At 46.3% G+C, this 6,082-nt stretch overlaps 1 non-coding gene across 1 annotated transcript; it reads right to left on the bottom strand.

The window, feature by feature from the left end:
* Positions 1-2,807: 2,807 nt before the first annotated feature.
* Positions 2,808-2,878, bottom strand: TRNAA-UGC (transfer RNA alanine (anticodon UGC)). The gene has a single exon. It is a non-coding gene; the product is annotated as a tRNA-Ala (tRNA).
* Positions 2,879-6,082: the final 3,204 nt, after the last annotated feature.

Below are 6,082 nucleotides of genomic sequence, written 5' to 3'. Positions count from 1 at the left end.
GATCTAGATAAGCAACTTGGATCACCGTCAAGGAGCTACACAAATCCCAGGCTCCAGACAAGTCTGTGCAGCCAAAATACTTAACACGGAAGCATCTGTTCAGGAGGCTTGAAATCATTTTTGTATCTCTATTAAGTCTGACTTTAGCAACTGTTCAGGCGGAAAGATAAGGCTGAGCAGAAGCACTTGTAATGCAAATGAGCATTCTGGTTGGTGTCTTTTACATTTGCGTTCCATATCTGATGGAAGCAAGGGCGCTTTAAGCTTTATTTGCGAAAACCCTCCCCGAAACCAGTAGCAATTCACATTTACCAATACAAAGGTTGTCTCCCTTCCAGTTCCGCTGTCTTTCAGCACCTCAGGCTTAGCTTTCAATGTAAAAACATCAATCAAATATTGAAATTTGGTTGGGAGTTTGTCTTCCTTTCCGAACTGTCACTTTCGCATTGCATATAGCGAATAGCGCAGTCCTTTGTACTCGATGTTAGTCCTCCTGAGAGTAGAACCAATAATATTAATGAACATTATTAAGTTAGGTCCTTTAATCTCAGAGGTTTTACTGTGACTAAAACTTTTTTTGATACAACCCTATGTTTCTATAGATCACATAGGCTCTTGTTTATTTATTATTGATCTGATGAATTCATAGCCCGCTCTTAAAGAGACGTCCTTTCCAAAGCACCTTACAAAAATATGCCTGAAAATATAACCAATGAAATATAATTTGCAGCTTATTAAAGCATCTACTCCATTGTATTACTAAAAGCCAGCACAAATGTAATAAATAGCCCAGTGTGATTTCACATGCACAAAAACCAGACCGTTAACTCCATTTATACAGTTCAGCCTGTAAGTAGCTACTGAAGGTTTCTATGACAAAATAGAAACAACTATTTCAACTTCGTTTCACAAATTACACATGGAAATAATCACTTATAAAAATGGCAGAAGGGAAGAGTTTACCCTAAAAGGCAGCATACAAATGTTTATATAAATAAATTTAAGATCTATTGTATGCTGTAGCTTCTGAAGAGCACCAGTTTGGTGTAGTGGTTATAGCGTCAAACTAGGGATGTGGAGCTGTGGTCTAAACCACTGAGCCTCTTGGGCTTGCTGATCAGAAAGTCAGCAGTTCAAATCCCCGCAATGGGGTGAGCTCCCGTTGCTCTGTCCTAGTTCCTGCCAACCTAGCAGTTTGAAAGCACAGCAGTGCAAGTAGATAAATAGGTACCACTGCAGTGGGAAGGTAAACGGCATTTCCATGTGCTCTGGTTTCTGTCACAGTGTTCCATTGCACCAGAAGCGGTTTAGTCATGCTGGCCACATAACCCAGAAAGCTGTCTGTGGACAAACGCCGGCTCCCTTGGCCTGAAAGCGAGATGAGCGCTGCAACCCCATAGTCGTCTTTGACTGGACTTAACCGTCCAGGGGCCCTTTACCTTTACCTTTTATAGTGTCAAACTAGAACCTGGGAGATCAGGGTTCAAATAACCACTCAGCCAAGAAGCTCACTGGGTGACCTTGAGCTACTCACTCTCCCTTTTAAATTAACCTATCTCACACGATTATTGAGAAGACAAAATGGGTGGTGGGAGGGATGTCATTTTGAGGGATGTCATTTTGCATGTTTGAGGGATGTCATTTTGCATGTCATTTTGCGCTCCTTGGCCCTGCCCCTCACCTTCCATGGATGCTTTTGCTTGGCTAAAATGTCGTTTTGAACTGTGGTAACGCCTCTGGTATGTCTGGAAGGATCCTAGAGTGATATGTATGTACATATGTTATATAGAAAGCTGTGGCTAGAATGCAACCTATTTCACAATGGTAAGGATCATACCCAACACTCTTCACTTTTGCCTCTAGCCTCACCCGCTGTCCCTGGCTACACCTGTTGCGGGTGTGATGCTGCACCCACCTGCTGCTGCCCCTCACAAGGACCTGTGCAAGTGTGTACAAAGCTGGGGGCCACAAGTGAGAATTAATGCATGCACGGACTACATGAGAGGAGGAGGAAGCTGACAGCCAGTGAATCTTCCTGGAGTGGTTGTAAGCAAGGAGGCAGTCTGTTGGGGGCTGGCTGAGGGCAAAATGAGGTTGGTGGTGGGGCAGAGCCCCATTTGCCCCAAAGAACCAGCCTCCACTGCTTAGCAGTGACTCTTCGCGCCAGGGACAGGGAACCTGTGGCCCTTCAAGATGTTGCTGGACTCCAGCTCCCATCATCCCTGAACATTGGTCACGCTGGCAGGGGACAATGTGAGTTGAAGTGCAACAGCACCAGGAAGGCCTATCTCTGCTTCACAAGGTCTGCCGTGTGTCGCTTCTACGGGAAGCCACCAAGAGGATGTCAACAGCACGAGACATTATAGAATGGACGAGCTGCTAACCATTCAGAATTGTCACCTTGGGAGTTGAAAGCCACACCCAAGGAGTCACCAGAGGATCGTTTCCATGCACATGGCCTAGCCTAACCTTTCCAAGGCACGTAGCCTCACCCTCAGCTTAAGTAGATGGAGTTTGTTATTATTAGGTGGCACATTGGAGGGAAACACCTGGCATCGTAAGCGCTGTTGGAAAAGAGGTGGGTCCAGACAGGTTGTTCTTGAGATGATTCAAACTAGGCCTGATAGTGACACAGTCATGTGTTTTAATGCAGATCCAGGTTCTGAGGGGCTCTTGAACAAGGTGCCTCCCTCCTTGCCACTGTTGTAGGAACATAGGAAGCTGTCTTATATCAAGTCAGACTTTTGGTATAGCTCAGTACACTGACTAGCAGCAGCTGTATGGGGTTTTCAGGCAAGGGGTCTACCTGGAGATGCCGGGGATTGAACCTGGGACCTCCTGCTTGCAAGGCAGATGCTCTACCACTGAGCTATGGCCCTTCCATCCATAGGGGGTCCCTGTGGCCATCCTGATCCTGTTGCTGCTGTGCATCCATCTGCCCTGTCAATCTGCTCCCCATCCTCACACCTGCTCAGCTTGCTGCATTTCCAACACTGTGTCTAGTTGCGCAAGCCACTTCAGCTCTTTTGCAGAACTGCAAAGGTTTAGGATTGCTCCCAAAGAAGGAACCTGTGTTCCAAAGCACACCGAGGAGTGATAAATCTTATTGGTTGGCACTTTTGAAAACCCCTTGTTGCATTCTTTCTAGTTTCTGTGCCTCCTTCCTGGCTGGGGCCTGTGTGTGAGTGCACGTGCACCTCAACTTCTGAGTTGTCGTCCAAAATATCTAGAGGGCACCAGGTTAGCAAAGGCTGCAGCGCAACCTTGGGGGACCTTGCCTAAATAGCAGCACCCCTGTCTGTGTGCATTGCTTGTTTGTCGAGAGAGTGCATTCCTGCCCCCTGGTGGCAACCCCTACCCTGCTGGAGGTACAGAAACTCCCTCCTCTCATACTAGTTCAGAAGAGTTAAAGGTATATATAAATACAGAAGTTGAGCAATGACATGGAGTCATTAAGAGTGAATTGAACTTATGAGTTGCCTAACCAGATCACAGCAAAAAAGGCTGTGTGGTCCAGTGCTCTTTGTCTTCAAATGCCTTGGAAGCTTGCAACAGTGGTGGACTTGGGTAATATGGCGCCCTGTGGGAGGCCAACATTTGACACCCTCCGGCCTCCTTGCTGCCTTCCCAAATCAGGCTAAGTGAGGTGCTGGGCTTTGGGAAGGAGGCGCAAGGCTCTGGCAGGATCCTAGAGCCCTTCCACATCCTTCCCAAAGCTGGGTAAGTGATAACCAAGCTTTGGGAAAGAGGAAGGTGGACTCTAGGACTCTGTCAGAGGTTCATGCCTCTTCCTCAAAACCTGGCACCTTGCTTTCTGGGTTTTGAGAAGCTGCTCCCCCCAGCTAAACATCTAGTACAGTGGTACCTCAGGTTAAGTACTTAATTCATTCCGGAGGTCCGTTCTTAACCTGAAACTGTTCTTAACCTGAAGCACCACTTTAGCTAATGGGGCCTCCTGCTGCCGTCGCACCTCTGGAGCACGATTTTTGTTCTTATCCTGAAGCAAAGTTCTTAACCCGTGGTACTGTTTCTGGGTTAGCGGAGTCTGTAACCTGAAGCGTATGTAACCTGAAGCGTATGTAACCCAAGGTACCACTGTATGTGCATACCACTCACACAGCCCTAAATCTGCCCCTGCTTGCAAGCAGGGCATGATCACAGCAGTTGTCTGCTGTTTTATGCCCTGTTTCTGCTGCAACTATAAAACGGGGGGGGGGGGGGCTTTTATGCCTAAGGGCCACATTCCCTTATAAGGAACCTTTTGGAACAAGCCAGTGGTGGATAAGACCAGAGACAAAAGTGGAGTGAGGCGTCTTCACAGTTCAAGGACACTCTTCAGTCTGGCAAGGAAGGGATGCAGCAGGGGTGTGGCCTAGGAAGAGGCATGGCCTAGGGAGAGTCCCAAGGTCTGGCTAAAGACCTCGGGACTCACATTTGGTCCATCCCCATGACAAGGTAGCCAAATTCTCCAGACCTGTATAAGGTAGGGATGTGGAACCTTTGGCCCTCCAGGTGTTGGACTCCAACTGTTACCAGTGTGCCCAGTCACTAGGGTTGATTAGAGATGGGCGAGAAATTCCATTCAGTTTGTATTTAGAGGCAAACTGACTGAATTTGAATTCTACGAAACAACACACAAACAAAGCACAGCCCTCCTTTGCAATTCACACTTTTCTGAATTTTGCAATGCCAAGTGTGCATATAAATGCACATATTAGTGGAAGTAGCATACAAAAACGCATTCAGTGTGGGGAAATTGCTTTGCAGAAATGTGCATGTTAGAAAAAATTGTATGCAACAACGTGTATATTAAGGGAAATTTGTACTAAAGTGCTTCTTTGGTACATGAGGGCTTTCATGAGGGCTTGTTTTTGTTTTTAATTGCAAACTGTTGTGAAAATGTGGAGAACTGAATTTAAGATTGGGGGAAAATGAGAAACTGAAATTGACCCATCTGCCTATCCCTAGGGATGATGGGAGTCTGGCAACAGGTGCTCCACCCCCTGATATAATATATTTTAAGAATCCGTGTGTGTAGAATTGGAAAGGGAATGTTAATGGAGCTGGAAAACAACAGTCCTAACAAAGTTAGGAAGTTTGCCTTTTGTTAGGCAGATTGGCTGATGGTGCTCAGCAGCTGGACTTTTGAAAGACTAGGAAATACCTGAAAGGTTTGTACCTCTTCCCCAACCCAAGCTAAGGTTGATGTGGTCTAGATGTCTTCATGAAAAGGACAGACTTCCCTTTGAGATAGAGAAAGACACAGAGAGCTGATCTTGAGCTCTGCAAGCATCGTAGGGTGCCAGTGAATGTCCCTTTATGGACTTTGGCTGTCTCCTGGAGCTTCCAATGATAGTCAACCCATATATTTGTAAATAAGTGAAAACATTATGACAAGCCTCCATCCAAAGGGGTTTGAGCATGGGCCAGGGTTGCACTCCAGGAGCTTCTCATCAGTTAGAGAAGTGGGATGAGCATAACAAGATGATGCCCTTGTTAAAGGCGTAGGAGCCTCTGTCAGGAACAAACAATCAGTGATGGGGAGAATATTTCAAAAGCATATCAAGTGATCCACATGGGCAAGGCCTCTCAGTCTGCACTGCAACTAAGATCTAGCTATCTCCTGCATGTTCCTAGCACTTCCAGATTCTGAAGAAACATCACATACATGATCTAATTTTAATCCTTACAACAGTCCTGCAAAGGTAAGTCCACATCGTGTCCCCATATTGCAAATGGAGGAGCTGAGGCTGAGGCCCAAGATCAGTTCGTGGCGGAGATGAGAGCGAAACCATGGAATTCCTCATTTGCACCTCGGCGTCTTACCCAATGCACTTCATAGTTCCCAACAGGGAAAGATCTTCTTACGTTTTTAACTTGAACATTTCCAGCTGTCAGGGACCTTATTGCAGTCTCCAGTTGCAGTCAGAACATCCTTACCTTGGTGGATCAGACTTTGACACTTTTAAAAACTAGTTCTGCTTCTGTGCAGACTGACACAGTGCCGGATTTATGCATAAACTAAACAAGCTATAGCTTAGGGCCCCACTCTCTTGGGGCCCCCCAAAAAAAATTAAAGGGA

The sequence above is a fragment of the Podarcis raffonei genome, chromosome 8, assembly GCF_027172205.1.
Source record: "Podarcis raffonei isolate rPodRaf1 chromosome 8, rPodRaf1.pri, whole genome shotgun sequence".
NCBI classification, from domain to species: Eukaryota; Metazoa; Chordata; class Lepidosauria; order Squamata; family Lacertidae; genus Podarcis; species Podarcis raffonei.
The sequence above is the reverse complement of the archived record's forward strand: the minus strand, read 5'-3'. Positions and strand labels throughout refer to the sequence as shown.